Source organism: Nelusetta ayraudi, unplaced genomic scaffold (genome assembly GCF_046127955.1).
Source record: "Nelusetta ayraudi isolate G7.1 ecotype Tasmania unplaced genomic scaffold, CSIRO-AGI_Nayr_v1 ptg000042l, whole genome shotgun sequence".
Taxonomy (NCBI): domain Eukaryota; kingdom Metazoa; phylum Chordata; class Actinopteri; order Tetraodontiformes; family Monacanthidae; genus Nelusetta; species Nelusetta ayraudi.
The window spans coordinates 16,006,583-16,029,370 of NW_027466092.1; the positions used below are offsets into that span (position 1 = coordinate 16,006,583).

Here is a 22,788-nt window from a genome sequence, read left to right on the forward strand (position 1 = left end):
ACATAAAAAGACAATATTTTGGCTATTATCACTACAGCCACCCCAAATAAATATATTTACTGACTGGCAGGCGGCCTCATTCTGTAATGTTAAGAATTATTTATTATTCATTTTAAATGAACAATTGAAATGAAAACAGGTGTATTTAGTGTTTTAGTATTTGGCTTAAAAACCAATCAAGCAGTTGACAGCCTATTATAATGTTATATTCACGAAGAGCCCTTTGAGATTCTAGCAGGTGTCTCCTGAACATTCGTCCTCACTGTCTTAAATTGGAGCTTACTCAGTTACTTATGAATCACCGTGTAACCTTTGCATGGGGGACACAGAAAACCACTTTACACTCAGTGGAGCCTTTGTCAAGACTCAGATTAGGTCCTTGCGGCATTGAGGCCAAGGCTGTGCTGCAGAAGAAGTGAACCATTATTCAGAATGGAGCCTCGCTGCCATCGAGCGTCACCAGCCATTTGTTTGATTAACTCCAGCTCTGTTTGCATTTGGACAAAAGAAGCGTCATTCTTTAAAATGTATGGGCTTGCTGGGAAGTGTTACATTTAACCCATTAGCCTAGAAAGCTCTCAGGGAGACTTTGTCAAAATGGTGGATGCTTCTCGGGTTGTGCACTTGTATTCATATGGGATTAGGACATTCTGTTGTAAAGGTGTGTTTGTGATGCATTTCATTCTGGCAAATGTGCAACCTGTCAATTGACATTTCTTTTCCCTTTCCTGTCAGTAGCAAACCACAGCTCACAACAGCACAAGTCATTCTCAAGGGGGGCCTTAAACTGAATAGACTTCAGAGTGAGGAACGATCGGCTTCATTATTATGGTATGTGCAGTGCGAGCAGGTTGGAATGGGTGGAGAAAAGTACAAGGTGTGATGTATGATAAAGACTATGGGCAAGAACAAAAGACACAAGGACAAAACACAACGCCTAACTCATGTCATTTCATTCAGAGATTGTGTTTAAATTCAGTTTGACGTTGACTCAAAAAGTGAACAAATGCCAACAAATGTATGAGTGAAATATCATTTTTAAATCAATTTCAGAGCTCAACCTGAGCGCTGTAATATTGTGAATAAACTGGAAACTGATTGACTGTGAATGTTTACTCTGTAGCGATTAATGGCAGTTAGGACACAGATGCCATGTCCATATTTTGCTCCAGCATATTCTCGGAACATCTTTTCATCCAATTATCCATCTGTTCATTTTCACACTTGTTCACGTCCATCCGCTCTTAAGACCAGGTGTCCTTTCAATCATCTCCATGGGAAGTAGACGACTCACTTAAACTGTCTTGCACTTTACACCTTGCCTTCAGTGCCAATTCCTGAATCCAGGTGTTGTTTATGGAAATTCAGTCAAAGTGAAACCCAAAAGGCAGACGCTCATGAAAACACTCACACTGCTTTGTCGCTAATTCACCGTGACTCACTTGTTCATTGAGTGCAGCCAGTGGTATACATTTGTTAATATAAACTTCCAGCACACAGATAGGTAATACTAACAAATATGCATAATGGGACTTGTCTGCAGGTTATTGTGTGTCCACATGTTCATTGATGGTCTCTATTAAAGTTAGTTGGCATGATCTCCTGGGATGGGCCAGTTGTATCACGAATGTAATTATTTAAACAGGTCATTTAGTTGTGTATTATTTTGCAAAAATAATATCGACCTAAATGATGAGGTATTATGAGGACAATAAGCGCAATAAGCACATTCATCTCGTTCTCAATGTAGATATTTTGCTCCACACCTGCGCTTTTTATTCTCCAGCAGCTCTTCCATCTGAGCACTCAGCGCTTCTTTCACAGATGACGATATCGTGTATTTGTGAGAGATGTCTTTTTCAGTGCTTTAGTCTCTCATACTGATGACAGGAAGGACACATTTCATGATAGGTGACTTAGAAAATGTTGTGAATATGGCAGAGGGAATGAAAAAAGTGTTCACTTTGCCACTTAATGTGTTGCCAGATTCCTTGGCTTGGCTGACGTCAAGATCTCTCATGCTTTCAAGACAATTATGTTGTGAGTGCTGTCACCTCGTTGGAGCCATTATGGTCATTTTGAAGCCGCAAACTAATGCTTCATATAATGTTTTCAAGCTTTTATTTCCATCTGAATAACTCGTGGGCTGTAATAAAACAGAGGCAGGATGATGGAAAAGATCATTTTCTGACTTTACCAACTTTTTTTTTGAATGAAGAGTAATGACGTTCATGACTTAGGTATACATTTAAAGTAAAAGTACCTACCGTACTACTGCTGTTTGTTGTGACTTTATTCTGTGGAAACATTAACACGGTTCTCCCTCCCTCAAAACTTATCAAACAACTCCATCCCCTTCATCTATCCAGCACACAGTCTGTCACCTGAAGTTTCATGGTGGCCTTATTACAGTTAGGCTGCCAGTAGTCCTATGAATTAGAAGACAGCAAATCTTCACCACTGTTAATATTAATATACCCGTCAATATTAGCGGGGGTCCCCCTTATTGTTACTCAATACCAATCTCAATTCCCTTAACATACAGCATGCATATTTTTAAAAATGTAATATTAGACGGGGTGATCTTAAAGACATTTTAGTCACAATGTGTGCATTGTGTGCAAGACTCCCAGACTCCCCTGTATTTCGCACACTGATAATAAACCTATATCACCTCGTTCCTACAGTCCTACGATCAGTGAGTGTGACATTGAGTTTCTTCTTTCAGTGTCTTGTTTCCAGGCCAACCATCAAGTCAGACATACATTATACATATCAAATACATACATATATATATATATATATATATATATATATATATATATATATATATATATATATATATATATATATATGTAAAAAGATGTACATCAATGAACAAAGATATGACTTGAGATGCTGTACTATGGAGGTGTAAGGCCTTCAGTCAAATTATCTTCACGCTGTGGAGTGGCTACCACCACCATGTAGCTCTGCCCTCGATTATTATTAATTAAAAAAAAGGCAATTACTTTTAAATGAATATTTTATTGAGCTTTCATCCTCCTTAAAACAAAACAAAACAAAACAAAACACGACACAACCCTCTACTTGTTGACTCTAGAGGCCATCCATTAGTGTCCCCTCACTGGATGTGTAATTGTATCCACCTCCTGCCGGGTGGATTAAGGGGCAGGTGATGGAGAGGGTCTCCGGCGCGCCGAGGTTGCCAATAAATAAGACGTGTTGCGCGGTGTCAGTGTGGTGTTGGCGTATTGTAGCGCGTACAGTGCGTCCCTGTGCCGTACAGTGGTGGTCCTGTAGAGAGCAGCAGATAGTCTGCGCGAGTGGTCACACCACCGCTGTACTCTACTGTACATAAGCGGAGGGAGGAGCGAACCGTGTAGTATTTCTCTCTCGGTTCCTTCCCTCCCAACCGACCCACCGCCCGCTGCAGCCTTGTCCCAGCACTCCTTGGAAGAAAAGCTAAGGGAGAAAAACGAGGGAACTGAGTCGAGTTGCTGTTTCCGCGGCGAGAGACTAAAACAAACCAAGCTGAGCTTCGTCGGCCGCAGGTCGAGCGGAGGAAGCAAGTAGCCGGAACACCGAGCAGGGGCAACGGAGGGACGGACGAAGGGACGGAGGGAGTTTGACAGCGAGGCGCGGCGGCCGAGCGGAAGGAAGGAAGGAAGGAAGGCGGGCGGCCAGGCGGGCTTAGCGGGCGGACCGACCGACCGCTGCTCGGAGCGAGCGGAGCGGGGACGTTGAGACGCAGCACCGCCGCGCACGCCGGAGGACACATCCCCGCATACCGGCTCCGTTTGGGCCAGCTTCGTTTTCGCCTCCACCACCGCCGCCAGCACCCCACCGACCTGGAGCGGCGTCCGGACCTCGTGGCGGTCGCCCGACGGTGAGTGTGCGAGCGAGCGAGTGTCCTTACTCGGCTTCATTCTGCGTGCGTGCACGCAGCTCGGGGCCTGGCTCTCCGCTTGACAGATGAGTAGCCGTGCTGCACACTTAATGTAACAAGGGCCGGGGACGGACGAGCTCAATCAACCGCGCTGCTGTGCAGCCATTCCGCCACAGCAGCTGTTGTCGTACCTACCTACCCTACTCGCGCGCTTGCCTGCCTTTAGTGTAGTAGTCAGGTGAACGTCAGTGCGCGTGGACCCCCTCTCGGTGCACTGTGCTAAGGCCCCGAAGTTGGATCCCTGCCCGTTTCGCTTGTGGCGCGCGCGCCCTGGGTCCAATCCCGCGTGGACACACATACACACACACATTCCCATCGACCAGATAAGGCGGTCGATGCGAAAAGCTCACCGTTAATAGCCACCAGGAGGATCCCGCAGCGAGTCCACTAGTGCGGATCGCATCGTTTCGTTTCTCCTACCGTGAGGTTTCGCACACAAGTAGCCCTGGCTGCTGGAATCTAACGATTCTCCTTCTATATCGCGCTAAGTGCGGTGGATTGGACGGCATTTTTCGTGCATTATGCAGAGTTCACATGAGGCCACTACAGTGATCATGACCACCCCGTGCAGCTCTGCAAACTTCCAAGTTTGTCAGTGTACACGCGGGGTGCATGTGATGTTCAGATGCAGGAATTTATACTTTAATTGCTTTAATCTACTGACTGCAGCCCAGCAGATGGATGTCTGGGTGTGTATGTGAGAAGACACAACTTGCGTTTCATTAAAGCAGTCAGGGATCGCTGACTGTCTAATTGCCACAGTGTGTTCTTAGTAATGGTGAGCAGGAGACTCAGTACAGTGGGGTTTATTTTCAACTCAACTTTCAGGATGTGAAATCAAATGGGCAATGAAGAATTACAGCCTGGTGCTGTGCCTGCTGACAGCCTCCCCTCTGATCACTGGGGCCATGTGAAAATCTCCAGTGAAACTGCAGCACTCCCACTCATATGCATGAGGCTAGTGTCAGTTTTTTGTGTGTGTGACATATTAACGTCACAGCACTGTAATGATTAAACTGAGCGACTGCTTTGATCACACTGTCTTTTTGGGCTCTGTCCGCTGTGCTGATAGTGAGCAGCACTCTGAGAGCCGTAGACTGAATCGCCTGTGTTGTCAGCAGAGGCTTTTCCTGCGGCACACTGACACTTATTTTGAAACACAGTGCGTGTGTGAGGGGATCAACACTGTGACAGGTTAAAAAAAAAAAAAAAAAAAGTAGGTCATTCCCAAGGCTTGTATTTTTTACAGCAGTCAGTGTGAACACAGTCTTTGACAGAAAGCATCTGTTCCGTTTGTAGTATTGAACATAAATGAAAACCTAGGGAATAAATCCGCCAGGTTGTTCATTGTCATCAATACTACAAGTGAGTGCTGCTTGTGGGAATAAAACCCCTTGTCGTGAGAAGCTGCTGGTGCAGATCCTCCTCTGGAATCGCACGAACTGACGGCCGAGCCAAGCCGTGCCGTTTCTGTCTCGCTCCTTCTCCCTTCCTAATAAATACACAGCTTTATTTACATGCACAGACGGCTCAGTGCGACCAGATAGCGCTGGCCCTGTTCCCTCTGTGTGATGTAACAGTGTTGAACATGATAGAACACCCAGGAGGTGGATGGGGTGGCATCCTATGTTTCCTCCTCTCTTCCTCTCTCCTCTCCTGGGGCTCCTTCAGGGGACCAGAGGTGACCTTCCTCCATCCCTCCCCACAGCAAGCTCCCCAGTGGGCCTCTCTGCTTTTGTGACCCTGTTTCTGTCTCTCTTTCTTCGTGGCCTCCCCTCTCCTTTCCTCTTCTTCTCAACCCTCCACTTCCTCCTCCTCCTCCTCCTCCTTGTCTCCTCCCACAGCCGCCCTCCCCCTCCTATTCCCCACGGTTTGGCAGCAGTGCTTAATGCTCAGAAACGTGGAGCGCTCACTTATATAACCTCGGCTGCGCAGCTGATGTCCTGGTCTATATCCGCTGTATAATGATGTCAGAGCTGTCTAGAGAGGCAGAGGGCATTCTGGGTAGGCCGATATGTCAAGAGCTGTTCTTGCAGCGAGTGTGGTATGCAGGGCGATCCTGGGCTTTATAAATGCCCTAATTGTGGAATTCTTGGCTGGAGGGGGCGTTGAAAAGGAAGATAGCGCTAATAGTGCCATGCATTATGTTCTTCATATGTCATCTCAACGTTTCACAGATAGTGTGATTTCTTGCAAGGGAGAATAAATCACCACATTGACTTAATAGCTGGTTTTTATTTAAGAGTTTTCCAGTTGGTTCCTCATGCTCTCAATGTGTGATTGTCATGGAAAGGGATAAATATGTTGTGTACACTACCACCACTGCTATTCAACAACTACTACTACTAGTAGTACTAGTGCAAGTACAAGTACTAATAATATGGACAAAAATTATAAGAACTTAACTTTATTCGACCAAAATTTCCCATGGGTTGCATTTCTAACTTTACTGGCTCCAGTTGTGATGTGTTGGAATGATTTATTCCAAATTTTGGTTTATAGAACAAATTAAAACTTTATTTAGATGACGGAGTAGGAATGATGAAGGATGTAGGAATGTCCCTGAAAAGCCAGGTATTAGTCGGCCTGTTTGTTAAATTAAACACCAGTCGCTGTCACGTTTGAATGAAATTTTTTCACTGCTCTCAAACACTGTGATTGGTCATCAGGGTCAGAAAAGGGTGAAATATTCGCCGCTGATTGGTTCACGGTTTCGTCTCAAATGTGACTTGTGCACTTGTTCTTATACCTGTACTTTGTGCTTGACCTGGGTTGACTGCTGCTCATCCTATAGAGGCTGGCCCTCAGAGCCTTTACCCAGTGGTCTGTGTTTTCCTCCATCTCTAATTAGATTATACTACCCATATGCTGTCGACTCCTGAGTTGGTAGGATCTGCTCGACCCAGGCGAAAGCAGCCAACCACAAAATCCCATCATCATGGGTTTCTGCTCTGAAACAGAGTTTAAAATATGTTGTGCCTATTTGTTTCCCCAGATGGTTTTATCAACGGCTTCCTTCTTTGAGTTAATTATGAAGACATTGTGAGGTCATGGGGACAAACAGAATGAGTCTTTGTTTAAAGCGGCGTGCATTTCTGCGCATTAGTGATAATTATACAAAATAATTCCACAAAATAATGGAATGCGATGAATTTCATGATGGCCAGCCTTTTGAGTGAAGCCACTCACAGATTTCGCTTTGCTTCCTTAAAAGGCTGAACAGACTTGAAGGGGAAAACGCTGTACAACTTAGAACCCTCACAAATGGAAAATTTGACCTTTAACCTATGATGTTTCATGTGGAGGGCAAATATGCTGCCAAGTATGAAACTAAATTCTTCCCAAAAGTCTCTTGTTGTTTTGTCTTTGCCGGTATGAAAAGTGCTTAGCAACAGAGCAGCAAAGTTAGTAAGGCCACAGAACGCTGAACTGCCATAAAACGATCAATATCAGTGTTGTGCATTATTGATCCGGTTCTGTTGGGTCAGAAAAACGATCTAAAAATAACCCTTCCTAAAGTCACATGGTAAAACATCATCATCTGTGTTGGTACCATGTGACTGAGACATATTCAGTTCATTAGTGCAGCATATTTACGTATGCTCTGATCATTGATCATGAAGAATGAGGCACTCTGTCTGTGTGACGTCTTCACTGGAGCACTTGCCACACAGGGGCCCACGACTGTTACGCACTGTGTCATGGTTAACTCGACAAGGGGTTATCTGCGCATTCTGTGCCCTTGCCACTATATAGGTCCTGCCGTCTTTAGGAACGGTGTCCTAACCCCACCCCTCCCCTCCGCCACACACCAAAACCAAAACACAAAATAGTCCCAAATAGTCCGCGAGTAGGTTTGTCTGAGTGGAGCTGTTCTCCCTGACAACCAGCTTTAATAGTGTGTTGCAACCATCAGCAGGGAGAATAGCAATGCATAAAATGGCCTTTACGGGCCAGAGAAAGGAGCAGGGCTGTTGTTACACTGCCCGGCTTCTCCTTTATTAACACTAGTAAGCTTGGTTTGGGCCAATTACAACCAGGCCCGCTCACAACTGGGTTCTCAATAACAGTGATGCTTGGCAACGTGGCCTGCAAGGGTTATTTTTTGCTAAAGGGATGTTTGCCATGAAATGTCATTCTTCTGTTTTATTCATACCGGCGCACCGAGGGATTCCCCTCATGTGGGTTTGAGATTAAACTGGCCTGAAAAGCACCGGTATCTGTGCCCAGGGGGGCAGGAGATAATCAGTTTGAGTAATCACCCTGAACAGGGGATTTAATGCGGGTGCATGTGAGAAAGTTTGTGCGAAAGTTTGCGCGTTGGCATGAGGAAAGGAAATGGGAATCAAAACATGGAGTGAAATGCTTTTATTTCAGTTTTGTGGGGGCTTGTTTTGAGTTTTTTTACGTAAACTTCACAGATTGAAACAGCTCTAGTTTACCATGGCAGGCCAGAGCTGATGTCTTGTCGAGATTATGGCTGCTTGTGAGTACATAATTAATGACACTTTTGGGATTGGCCTGGGTGCATGGGGTGCTGCCGATGGCTCGCTGCTGGAGATAAAGCCTCTTTCTCCTCGACTGCCTGGCACCTCTGAGGTTGCACTGTATTTTGGAGGGTCGTGCTTTTGGGTGGGTGGTCTCCTGGTCCCTCCTGGCACTGGGTGCCAGGTTGCAACGCTGCTGAGGAGGCTGTGTCCAGGGTGCAGGGGTGCCGGGTTCTCAGGGGCCGTTTGCATTGGTTCTGGGACCTGCTGTGCGGACATCCCACTGGGGTGGAAGCTCCAGTGGACCGGGGGCATGCTGGACCATGATTCTCCGACCATGGTGCTTCATTTCGCTGCTGTCTTTTTTATTATGTTTATTATGTCTTATTATTTTCCTGTTGATCGAGTGCCCAGGTGCAACTGCAGTGCAAGCAGTTTGTCAAAACAGATTTAACAGTTTGTGTATCAATGTCACAACGTGTGTGGCTCTGATAAATATTGCTATTCATTCTAAATACCCATATTTGTAAGTTGCAGTCATAGGTCATTGGAAAATATATTAGAAATGCGTGTTTTAGTCATTTGTAGATGGAGTTCTTTATGTATAAATCCCAAACACGTCAGGGTAATATTTTTGTTTATATTTCTCACTTTGGAAATATTGTGACCCCTCACTGTTTCTGCACTTTTTGGGAGCTTGTTACTAATCATGATCATCCTCCTACCATTTCAACCCTTTATCACTGGGGAAAACACTGAAAAAGTCTGAATACAGAGATAAATATAAATATTTTTATGACAAAATATGAATTCATCCAAATAAAAATAAAAAAAAGCAGTGGTTATTTTCATCCATCAATCAGTTGATTATTGTCTGATGCAACAACAACAAAAAACAGCTCTCCAACTGAAAACAGTTTTTCACTATCTTCCAGATTATTTCCTGAAGAAAAGAGAAATGATTCCATTAACTTAACTGTTTTGCTCGCGGTGATGATGCCAGAAAAAGTGTGAAGAACAGAGAGATAGGGACATATCTGTTACACGTCGTCCACTTTGAAATTTTCCATGCCTCAACATATTATCTGCTGAGGTAATGAATAACTGTGAGAGGAGAAAGAGATGCTTATAAACCCCACAATTAGAGTTTTGGCACGGAGCCAAGTCCCATGGCCATGGCAACTCTGCTATTCCAACATGCTTTCTATATAGGTCAGGATTTTGTAACGGATGGAAAAATAAGCCAAAGTAGAGAATAGTTTGGTCTTTCCCCCTCTCTTCCAGAGAACATTAACACTCGCTGCTGGTTGAAATCAAACACTATTAGGAGTTGGTCTTTTGTGGAACAAAAGTGCCAGATCATAAAACATATCTGGTGCAAATCTCCTGCTTCAGATTTTTGAACACCTGTCTGTTGATTGTGTAATTTCTTCTTCTACTGTCGAGATTACAGCTACAATCACATGCTGATGATTACAAAAACTATGATGATTAAAGTGATGATTGAAGTGGCCTCCAAGACTTGGATCAGTCACACTGTCTCTTTAATCTTTTTCAAGAATTTTCAAGAGAGTTAGTTCAAGGCATCAAACAGGAAACAGTGGTACAGAATGTTTTGTTGTTGCAAGCAGTGACTCGTTCCCCTGGAATAACTCGCATCTCTAATACTACTGCTTCTACCAACTCAACTTAGATGTAGTTGCATCTCATCAACAGAAAAACATGTTTTAGATGCATTAAATATACAATGGGTTCCATTGATTTTCCTTGTTCAACAAGTTTAATTGATTTCATAATTATGTTGGCTGGCCATTTGCTGCAATTATAATTGAGGTGAATTCCATAATGTACCCATTCACATGCCCTCCACATAAAGTTCCTCCTTGCAGAAGTACCTCATAGGGTACAATCACCCAAAATCAACACATCTTTCATCACTTTTTAATTGTCCTTCATTTTGACAGACAGGATTTTATAATTTCCAAAACTAAACTGATGAAAATAATCTGACCAACAATCCAGCAACCATCCTGTCTTTTACCTCTGACTCAGAACTGAGCTGATTTGCCTGACTTGTTGCTATGGTTACAGCATATTTACCCTGGTTATACACGTTGTGTCTGATCCATCTTATACCTCCACACTCCTCCTGAGCCACCTCCCTGTCCTTTACATCATCCTTCTCATTGCCATCAGCTTGTCCGTCATCCTCCTCTGAGGATGATCAGTCCCTGTTTCTCTGTATCTTTATTGATGAGCCTTTTAAAGATCCTTGAATAGTGACGTTGTGCAGTGGCAATAGACAGAGGAGGAACCAAACTGTTCAGTAGCAACCAGGTGGACAGGAGTGTCTACTACATTCCATCAAAATGACAGATGGTACTCAAAATTCCAAAGTGGCATCAATGACATGAATGAAAATATTCGGCTAACTCGACCTCTGACGTTCACTGTTTGCACGCTTTGATCAGAGGTTTTAAAAGTCATCAGCAGTTTAAATCCCTGTCGAGACTTTATTGTACTTTGTTGTGGCAGGTTATTGTGCTGAGCTTTCTCAGCTGGTGAGCAGGGTTACACCATTTCATCTGTATTTATTTTCCATTCATTAGATCATAGAACAATTCTTTAATACAGAAATGCGCCTGTAAGATCAGCCTCAGGCAGAGGACTCGGGCTTCAGTGAAAACCTTTGTATTGTTGACTTAACACTCAAGGCTTTCTGACGGCAGTTTCTCAGACCCACTGCTTTTTGAATGAGCTAAAATTACATTAAGAATAACATTTTTGCTCAACAAAAAACCATAATGTAATAACACTGACATGTTTGTAATGTAATATACGCTTATAATAACATTTATTTAAATTAAGTACAACAGCAAGTAATCAGTCGTTCGCTGGGTGATTCTTGTATTCAAACCAGTTTTAATCTTCAATGCACATTTTTGTGTCTGTTAACTTCCAACTCTTATCTTGACTCACTGTGTTATTTGAGTTTCGTTGCACAATTTCCACAGCCAGGGAAGTTGTTTTTGTGAACAGCAGAGTTTTTGACCCTCAGGGTCGCTGTAGATGGATGTCTCTGTACGTCGGTATGTCTGTCATTGGCAGAAATTGGAGATGGGCATTCATTTACAGGAATTTACACATAGTGAACGTTAAACAGGCAATGTCTATGTGATGAAAAGATCAATAAATAACAGGGCTTCTGTCTTCACCCACCAGACTTTTCCTTATGTAGAGTTTAAGCCAAACCCCGGGCAGAAGCTTTTTATGTGCAAGCGTAATATCACTCAGCTTATGAAAGCTGTATCATTGAGGTTGACCGAGCTCTTTTGACATTGAAGGTGCCTCTGCTTCTGACACCATTGTTGTCAGAGGCACCAACTGTAGCTCTTGACTTAACCGTCTAATGGGTGTAGCTGAAACTTCTCTATCTACTTTATTTTTTGGCTGCTGTCAACCACCATTACATCATATTTCCCACATCAGATACACACAGGATGCAGAGTAAAATAGCTCCAAGACATGAGATAAGATAAATTCATTAAAATTAGGTATTTGGTCTTGAAATGTCTGCATCCCTGAAGAACAGTCAATATTACTTGTTGTAATCAAAACAACCCTTGAAGCCCAACTTGCTGATGCTTGCTTCCCATTTGGATTTAACCTTTAATACCTGTCACCCCACGCTGATGTAATGCGACCCCGCCCATCTCAAACACAACAGGATCATGTTCTAACTTTTCTTTATCCCATGGACAGTGAACTGAATATTTGCCAGGGGGTTTGGCCTTTTGCTGGATAAAAGGACAAAGGCACAAGCATAATGTTCTGCCTCAGGGCGTTCAAAGCTCAAGTATTTTCTGACACTTTATGAATGAGTCTAAATGAATCCTGAAAAAAAAGCCCAGGTCTGTTTGGCACATTATGTGTGCTTGGATTTTTTTGTTTAGTTATTGCTGTGTCCATATCTGGATATGCTATTTCCAATATCAAGTAAAGACAGGGTGACTATCGACAATACCCACGGTCGATAGTGTGATACAGTCAGGCACTTTTCAATTTAGGTGGATGTGTCATGAAATCACTAATTCAAAGTGAATACTCCTTAAGTGTGGATTATTAATTAGTTAAAACCCAGGAAAGAATTTGGATAATTTAGTTGAATTGAAAGTAGTTGTCAATACCATTCAGTGCTTTTCTCACCTTTACATCAATGATCTTCATCAAGAGTTGATAGTTCGCCCTCCATTAAATTTTGTTTTTGCTTGGAATTTTGTGTTGTTGCAGTCGTTGCATCATAAAAAATACAAATTTAAGAAACATATATTTTAATACAACTTTAGCAAGCATTTAAAATGTGTAATCGATATTTAGAAATAAACTATTAGTGATATTTGGATCAATACATTAACCATTAGTGTTAGCTTGTGAAAGAGGAAATGTTGAACTAGAACAGAATTAAGGAGACTGCAGGTTTGCTCTTCACAAACACAACTGCACGCCATCAAGTCATCGACTAATACGGCTCAACCGCAAAAAAGCTGCGCCATATTAACACCTCAAAATTGAGCTTTTAAAAACTCCTAATTTCCAGCACTGGGAGCGGTGTGGAACACGTAAACAATCATTAAAGCAGCTTAAAATAAGAGTGCTAATTTCCCCCGTGAAACAGGCAAACAGATAATGTTCAATCTCAAAGCCTCGTTAATCTCAGGTGGGTTTCTACCTGAGCCAAGAAAAGTGTTTCATCTCTACCTGTTCACGTCAGGAGCCAAGTGGGGAGATGGGGAGCGCCTGGGTGGGAGGTCTGGAATGCCAAGGCTGTGTGCATGTGTGTGCGCATGTGTGTGTGTGTGTGTGTGTGTGTGTTAGTATGTTTTTTGCAAAAGCATCGCTACACTCGTTTGTGTCCCTTCATCATGTGAGATGTTTCAACTGCAGCCAGTTGGCCCCACACGAAACCACTGCCAGTCGGTTTGGGGAGTGCAGTTTTCTTTCCGTTGGTGGAGGACATCCCCGCGTGCCTGCGACGGCTTGTGGCAGCCGCAGTTCTCTGTGTGTTTGTGTACATATAGAATTCCTGCAGTGCTACCGTGCGCCTGGCAGGGGTGCGATGTAGGCCTGCAACGATTAGTCGACGTAGTCGCTTACGTCAACAGCAAAGATTTGTCCACCTGAAAATGGAACCATTAACACTTCTTGTTATTGTTATTGTGAATTGCTGATTGCTAAAATCACAGTCTGGCTGCCATATGCTCATCTATACCAGCTGTGCAGTATAGGAAGTGCTGGTATAACTTTCTAAAGTTTGTGAATATTTAACAGGAAAGAAAGCAGCGAAACACGTGAGGTGCAAACTCTGTGAAGCTCAATTCCCATTCCATGGTAGCGTTACATTAGCATTACGGCGAAGCATGAACACCTTAAATGCCGACACCCCAGAGCCGCTGTATCATCATGCACTGCAAATAACGACAACGAGGATAAATATTTTGTAGGTATAGATATATATTTTGAAACAACATGCTTATTTGTTAATTATCCATCAGCCTATGACCCAAGTACTAATATTTTTTACGTTCATCAGTCGGAAAATCATGGCACAAGCTTGCTTTGCAAACGCTAGTTCACTGAAGTAAATGCATACTTTACGGCAGTAATTAGTAAGTTACAGCCCCTGTCAATACTTACGTCTTTACTGAGTTGTAACACTGTCACTTATATAACTTGGCAAATGTGTGATTTTAGGGAATATTATATTACATACAATCTTTAAATTGTGAAGTAATATACCTGATATTTTTCACATTGATGATATAACTTTGTGTAATTTTTAAAATATATTTATTTAACAATTTATGTAGTCAGAGTACAGGAGTATAACACAGGTGAGAAGGTTTAAGCGAGTTAGATTAAACGGATGGCCAAAATAGATGCTGAAAAATAAACCAATCGACTAATTGAAAAAAATAATCCGTAGATTAGTCCACAACAAAAATAACTGTTAGTTGCAGTCTTAGTGGGTTGGGTGCGCTCCTGCTTCCTTCCAGGCAGCAGGAAAACTCAAGTCGGTGACGTGCGACACGCACTCGCTCCCTGGCTAGCGCACAATGCCTCCATGGGCCCGTCGCCACTGGAGACAGAAGCTAGCGAGATTTGAAGCGGGCACGTTTACAATAAGATAGGCACTCATGCACAGTCATGTATTGACCGGCGAGGAGAAGGGAGGCTGTAAGGGGGCAGCTGCCTTTGGTTAAAATGTTATCGGCCGCTCTTGTGCGGAGCACGGCCCTGCCAGCAGCACATGTCGCATCAGATAGCGATAGAGTGTTTGCTCAGCGCTCTACTCACCGATATCTACAAAAACCTTCAGCTGTTTTTTTTTTCTGTTGGTTTTTTCGTTCCTTTTTTTCCAGCCAAGCCCCTAAAGCCTGCCAGTTCAGGTTTGTGTTTAATCAATTTCTTTGGGATTTTGCTTTCCAAGGCATTAGATTGGGAGTTTCAGAAGTAGTTTTTTTTCACAATTTTATTTTATTTTTTTCTTTTCTAGGATCATAAGATCTAGTCACTGTCTCATTATTACAAAAAAGAAAACGCTGTTTGGTGACTGCATTTGATTCCGATTTGTTTGTTTGTGTGTGTGTGGTTGTGAAACCTGCTCTCAGGACAGAGAATCCCCCAGTTTGGATGAGTCAGTAGTGCGCGCCACAACGCTGGCAAACAACACTTGTTGAATGGTGGAGTTTGTTAGATTTTGCTCTAATATTCACAACATCCATCCCGCAGCTGCGGCTCGCATTGTTACAAGCCAGATGACGCCGTGTGATGGATAACATTCACTCGTGCTGGAGTGTGAAAACAAGAAGTCAGATTATGCAGACTGGCTGACTGGCTGGCTGGCTGGCTGGCTGGCTGGAGGCCCAGTGGGCTGACGAGGGTGTGAATCTGGCCGGGACCCTGGAGAGGAGGGAGGCTGCGAGCGCCACTTGTGTTTCTCCCAGTCGCGTCCCTGACCCTTGTCCAGGTTTGGCCGGGCTCCAGCCGGCCTCTCTGCGAGCCTGCTCTCACATCTGCAGCTTGTCAGCTGCGCCGGCTATGAACCTATTGGCCTGTTTGTGCGCCTGGCGCTTAAATCACATCAGGGGTTTTTATTCTTTTCAATTGATCTTTTTTTTTTTTTTTTTTTGCGTGTGACAAGCGGGACGGCGAGGGACACGGTGCGTGCTGTGGCGGGTTAATGTATTCCGCGCGAGACCCATTTGTGCAGCGGTCATGTGAAGGTACAGTGTTTACAGTCCGATGCCCCTCCTACCTCCCCCCGCCCGTGTGTGTGTGTGTGTGTGTGTGTGTGCGCCGGCATACCCTGATCTGACACAGAGGGGATTAGCTGACCGAGGTTGACCCCGGCCTCCTCTAACCTCCGCCTGCCCCCCCCCCCGGCCCCCAGCCTATAGATTGTCATTAACCATGTGTGTACTCTCTACTGTAGCTCATGCAGCGCAAAGCATTCACCCAAGGATTAATTAAAGGACGGCGGCAGCTGGTTTGCACAGCCCGCCGCCATTAAACACAAGTAACATATTCATGACGTTCCTGTTAATTATTTCCTGATGGGTACAATGGGATTATTCTAATTATTTCCCGCTTTTCCTGCAGACTTGGCCGTTGCTTTCATTCGACTTGACAGCCGGCAGTTTTAGGATGATCCTCCATCCATACGGCTAGAGCTGAAACTATACGTTTTTGAAATGTTGGAACTGGCAACGAAAATAAATCTTTGATGGCAATTTCCCTGAATCAAAGCTATGTGTAAATGTAAACATTAGTTCCACTGTTGTGTTCCACATGGACGCTTATTGCGACAGACACGACAAGGATCGCCACAAACAAGGTGGAGTGAAGCTCAGAAGAGGCAACGACAACAAGGTGGAAAAGCTTTCACACACACGCATGCGTGCTTTTATACGTTATTATTTCCATTTCTCAATTTCATTTTCTATGGTAGGTATTTCTGGATAGTTTTTGTTTTATATTTTACTTTTAGACTTTTTGTAATTTGTTTTTCAGATGGTTCTGAAATGAAGGTAAACTCATTTTTCACATTTTTTGAGAATTGATTCAAATCCAAGAAAATAATCGACATTTGAATCAATTACAAAAATAGTTGGCAGCTGCAGCTCTACACGCTACCGTAAAAACCAAATGAAACTGCAGCCTCTCTTGCTTTTATTTATTCATGGATACAACGCTGGCTGCCACGGAGCGCTCTTCTATTTTTGGAGCTGCGCTGCTGCTCCCACTTTTTAAAGACTTGGACTATTTTACGCTGCAGAGGATGTTTGTAACTTCCACAAAAGTACAATTGACTTTCTATTTTTTCATTGCCATCGTCATATGAATATCTTGACACTTCCCCAATTAGATCATTAAAGGTTTTCTGCTGCGGCGTCTTTTTGTTGGCGCTTCACTGTCTCTATATTGAAATTGTGCTCTAGCTTGGCCCACATTTTGTCGGACTCGTCCCAGTTATTGCTCAGTCACATGGAATACTGCCACAAAATTACATATTTGAAAAAAGTCTAAACGCGCACGGTCTAATACACAAACCGTGCTCACATATGTCTCTAACTATTCCCACAATGAGGAATCTCATGTGTGATTCACTTCCTTTAACATCCCAGAACGAAGCCCCTCCCCCTGAGGCGCTGGGCACGCTGGCATCTCTCGCTCACGCACCGCTTGTCATCACTCTACGTAATCACGCTTGGGTTTATCCGTCAGGATGATCTAATGTAAAACAAATGCATGTTTTTTTTCTTGCCGTCACGCCGAGTGGTCTTTATTCCAGCCAGCAAATAACTGATTAAGGAGGCGTCGCTGTAGCTGTAGCAGAGGCCTCCCATCATGTGAGCGGCCGAACTCCACACGTGTGCCCTGGTGAACTCGCCGAAACACGCACTCAACTTTCCTTAACACAGCACGCGGAGAGCGTTAAAAGTGACGTCATTGAGGCCTCCTGGCCAGTAGGTGTCACGTTCAATCTTGGCTCACGTTGACAAAACGAACCCTGCCTTGTCGGAGTTCGATTGACGGGCAATCTTTTGTCAGTTCTGAAATATCGCCTTCCATGCACGTCCCCATGGCAGTTTTTGTCCAAGCATAACTGTAACCGGATGAGATTATCAATAATGCTAATGCAGCTGGTTAGATCGATCCTGGTGTTTTTGTCAGTCTGCTGCTGCTGCTGCTGCTGCTGCTGCCTCTGTCTGACCTCCTTAGACGACATGTGATAGTAACGCAGCCACGCCAGCGGCTCAGTGATCCTCTTTGGTTTGTCTGCCGACCCACTCAAATGTAAATACAATGAACTTTTCACGCCGAGTGACCCTTTTTGCTTAACCATTTTACCACAGCAAGAAAAGTGCTGACTTCCACTCTGCACTTTGCGGAAAAACTTCCGGGGATGTGTTATTGTTATTATTTATCTCCTGATTATTTTTCCGTCCCTCCTTTGAATTATGGGCTGTTGCGTCACGTCGCACTCTGATATTCTTCCCCGTCGACGTCAGGCCGCGTTGGCCACCGTGTTTGCGTAGGTGCGGTTCACCGCACCAGGTTTCTCTCCTTCTCGTCTTTTTCGCGTCGAGAGGTTCTGAGGAGTCGAACGTCTTCCTTACTTCGGAGAAAGGGAGGAAATTAGAGAGTAGTGAAGCAGGGAGCAGGAGCAGAAAATGGGTCAGACATTTGAGAAGGAGGCATTCCTCCTCCTCCTCCTCCTCCTCCTCTTGTGCCTCCAGTCGCCTCTCCTCCTTTTATCCCCCCCGTGTGTGCTCCCCAGAAAATATAGTTGGGGTCGGGGGAGAGTTTTTTTTTATGGTGACTGTAGAGGACGAGGCCCCTTCTGATCAATCCCCACTTTGGCTCAGTTACGGCGCTGTGTGTGTGTGTGTGTGTGTGTGTGTGTGTGTGTGTGTGTGTGTGTGTGTGTGTGTGTGTGTGTGTGTGTGTGTGTGTGTGTGTGTGTGTGTTACCTCACAGCTTAGCCTGAGAAATATGCAAACCAGGCGATTGCTCTAAAAAGTGAGACACACTAGATTAATCCCGTGTGGAAATGACTTATTCTCCCCCACAGTGCCGTGGAGGAACAATGAATCGGATTAGCTCCGAAATGAGCGCTAATAGAATAAAGGCTGTTCCGCGGTAAAAAAAAATAAAAAAATAAAAAGGAAATTAGGTTTATTCCAGGGGAGAAAGGGAGCGCCTGCTCAAGGTGGAGTCCTTTTAGCTGGCAGATGTGATGCAGATCATCTTAATGTGACACGTCGGATGCGTAAGCTGATTTAGGCCGGCGTGTCCCGGCAGCAGACGAGAGGCACATTTCCCCCGATTTACACTTTAAGTAACTCATTTGCATAATATGCAAACAGATGGATGCGATTCAGCGGGCGGCTTGGCAGAGTGTCAGTGAGCCTGTAACACTTCCCGTTCGCGGGCCTTTTTGCTGGCAGCGGGAGCACTTACCACCCTACCCCCTCTCCCCCCCCTCCCCGCCCCTTCACCCCCAGCCCCTCACCTCCGTCATTGCCACCGCCAGGGCATCTTTTGACGGCGCACTGCAGGGAACTTTGATGCACAGTCCATTTATCAGCGAGAGCCCCTTGAGCAAAGAGTCAAATTGAGTCAGGAAGGAACAAACGGAGATAAATAAATAAGTAATTGGAGCAGCGCTGTTTTGTTACACTCAGTGTAGTAGGTGAGAAATTGTTTTCACGCCATTTCATTAGAAGAAATCTCTGCAGTCGCATCTGTGTTTCAGTCCCAAATCCAAGGCTGTTTTCACCCTGGGCAGGAACCAGTGAGTGTATCTGTATGTACTGAGCGGGACAGCAACGCGAAGAAGCAACACTTGTTGTTCATGATGCTTGCTTGATGTAAATCTTGCCCCCTCGGTTCTTCAGCGTCCACTGCGTACAGCTGTGCTTGTTTTATTTGGAACGCCCCAGTTGAACATTAAACACTGCAGTCTACGCCGCAGTCTGTGCCAGAGTGCGGCGCACTTACAGTATCTTCACACTTATCAAATCAACTTAACTGTGGGGTTAAGCATTTCCAGGTCTGCTTCGGGACTCATGTTGTGAAAATGTGAATGGTGTGTTGTATTTAAGCCCTAAAAAAACAGAAGATTTGTATTTGCCAGAAGCCCCACTCAACTTTATTTTGAATATTTTGGCCTGAAAAAACAGCTAAAGACGTTTAAAACAGATGCACTGGCTTCTTTGTAACTTTTGACAACATAAAATATATATATATATATGCACAAACAATCTATAAAAACCCTCTGCCTTCAGAACAAAGGACTTTGACAGTGTTTCATGGTGTGAAGCTCCTGACAAACAGCAGCTCCGTTCCAAATTCAGATCTGTGTGGAATACTGGCTGCAGTCTTATTTTGGGTGACGCTGTCATCTTAAAAGAGGCATTACAGTGCAGGGGTGTGATGTCGCTAGACGTGTGATCTGCTACTGTGAGGGATGTGAATGTGTTGTGGAAAGGAAGCTGCACACCTACAACAACCAGCTACAGGTGACCGGCGCTAAGACAGAAATCGGGCCAATCTGGGGAGACGGTGAGGTCAACGAGCTCCTCCTGCCAGCCGGCAGCCGGGGTGAAGTTAACTGACACCACAAGGGCGTTAGCGCAATTTGAAAATCTGAATCCGGATTTGCCGGCTGTCACACTTGCACCGGCAGAATGAAGGTTTTGCTGGCTCACCATGTGAGGTGCACGGGGGTGGACGCTCACTGGTCACCTTTGTCGAGGCGGTGGTGCTGCGTGCGAGCGGCTAACGTCGCCTTACGATCTGGATTTCTCTGCCGTGACACTGTGGTCCAGTCGCTGATGGCTTTAATTAGGTTCCCCACAAGAGATCAGAGGCTAATCAGAGGTGGTGGAGCGTCAAGACACAACGCTCAGTGCACTAACTATCAGGAATGTGTCAGCGACTTCTTGAGAAGAGCAAGGAAATCAGACCCCTCAACCACCCTATCCTGACGGCCTCACCTGACCAGGTCATAGGTCTGTTTATGTGGCAGGGTTGCCCCAGCAGCAAAGATGTTGTTTATATTCCAGATGTTAGACGATTACAAAGTATCCTGAAGAAATTATTATGCATGTATGTATTTAAGCAACAGTAAGAACTTGTTTCTTGCGGACACTAGGAGACGCTAGGTGAATAACATTGTTTTCCCCCTCGGTTACTTGTTGTCAGTTCCTTCATGACAAAAGCTGGTTTTGTGACTTCACCAGCCTGTTGAGGATTCCTCGGCTAAAATTCTTGTAGTGTTGCTGCTTAGTCATTGAGTTTAAGCCAACGCACCTCTAAAATATGAAACCGTGTTTTCACTCATCAAAAAAAGCAGGACATTTCAAGGAGTTTGACATTTGCCCTAATGTGAAAGCAGTCACAGAATTAAAAAGGTGCCATTTTTTGTGAGAGACATTTCCCGCCTTTTTTTTCCTCTTGCCCATTGTGAAACTTTTTCGGGTGCTGTGATGACAGGGATTGAGTTACTGCAGGAACAAGGTGTAGAAAGGGCGAGGGCGCAGTGTGATGTCAAGCTCGAAAGTTTGAGCACCAAGTTCCAAAAGTTTCTATCGGAGAAGGGGAAAGTGGTAATGCCTCTATTACCTGGGAGGGTTAGGATGTTTGCTGCGTAATGGCCCTCTCAACAACTCTCAAGTGAAAACTCTGCACTCCGACAAATTTGCCGACTAGTTGAGCATGCCGGCACCCCACTAAAAATGATAGCAATTATGCTAAATTTGTGGCAATTTACAGGCACTGTAGTGGAATTATGGTTTACGACAACCGGTTTCGTAGTGTGAACGAGACAGAGACCTGTGTCGTGTTAACAAGGCAAGGGGTATTTAGGAAGTGGTGTCCTCTCTGGTGGAAACAAGTCACTGCACACAAATGTCATCAAAATACTTTTTTTTTTTAACCAAAAAAAATCAGACTTCAGAATTTTGATGCTTGCTCAAATATTGAAAAAACTTACAATTCATTATATTTCAATGTAAATTCTTTCAATTCTTCTCATATTGATTTGTCACATTTTTCACCGACATGCTAGTAACCTCTGCTCAATTCCAGACTACTAACACATTGTTTACCATTCGTACTTCTGGACATGTGACTCCTGCTGCGGCACCTTTTTACGGAAAATCCTCAGCGTGTCACATCATTCACAGAACGTAAAAAGCCAGCCGAGGCCTGAGATCAGCGGCCTCACGTGTTCCCATTTCTGTGCTCAGAGGTCAGAGAGTCATAGAGGGGGCTCGAGGGCGGTAAATAAATGAGGTTTAATGCTTTTGAAATCCAACCATATGATCTATAGCTCTATCTGCAGTGGCCATCTGCTGGAGCTTGAAATCACGCGTTGACCCATCGGAGTGAGTCTTGTCACAAGACACAGCGTGATGCTGCTGCTTGTTGTTCTGTTGTGTGGTAAATAATTGAATCACAGGGCAACCGAAGGGGATCCTTTATTTTTCTTTGTGAGTTTTTTTTTTTTTTGGGTCGCTCTGTCATGTGAGCTCTCCTCCCGCCTTATCTTGCATTTGCACAATTAAGTGAATGGGGGCAGGCTTAGCCTTTTGTCTTGCACTATATACAGTGCTGTATGCACTATAAAGCTGTCCAGTGATTGTGGACCATAAAGATACTCATTATATATTCAGCTATTCAAGTGATAAGTGCTGCTGAACTTGCGGCACTGGAAAATGAAACCTTTACCCTCATTTTGCCAATGATTGTTCAACCTGGAGGGACCCACTCGTCTTTCTGATGAAGATCGTTCTATTCAGTGGATAAATATGAGACATTACGCATCAATGCTGTCGCCCCTGATTATCAGTGCTGCAGTTTTGTGGAAGCAGCTCATATTTCCGAGTCTCTTCAATATGGATTCTGAGCATAAAAAGCATCACTTTGGCCCAAGTGCCCTCAGGTTAAACCCCAAGCAGCTGGTGACCTTATCCGTCCTGCCTGTCCGATGCCTATTTATCCCTCTCTTAGTGGCTAAGTGCTGGCTTAGCATATGGATTAGCTATACAACCAGTTGCATGGTGCCTCTAAAACACCCATAACTGGTAAAGAAATAATGCCTGAAATCACTCAGATGTTCTTTTTTTCCCAGGCTCTAATCAACTGAAGAAACAAATGAATGTACCAACAAATCCCCTCAACTATGGGAAGTTCAAATAGATATTTTGTAAATAGCAAGGTCCTTCAAGTCTGCCAACGGGAAGCTTTCCACAGTTACCAGCTGGCTCCACTGGTAGAGTTGAG

At 44.3% G+C, this 22,788-nt stretch overlaps 1 protein-coding gene across 4 annotated transcripts in view; it reads left to right on the top strand.

The window, feature by feature from the left end:
• The first annotated feature begins 3,353 nt into the window (after window positions 1–3,353).
• The window catches only part of LOC142893914 (thyroid hormone receptor alpha-B), a 111,004-nt gene continuing 91,569 nt past the window's right edge, over window positions 3,354–22,788 (top strand). For 2 of the 4 annotated variants that reach the window (XM_076034892.1, XM_076034896.1), the window contains exon 1: window positions 3,354–3,889. The gene's annotated coding sequence lies outside the window, so the exon portion shown is untranslated. Of the gene's footprint in view, window positions 3,890–14,717; window positions 14,883–15,655; window positions 15,720–22,788 lie in introns of those variants that run through there. The other 2 variants (XM_076034893.1, XM_076034895.1) reach the window with 2 other exon arrangements.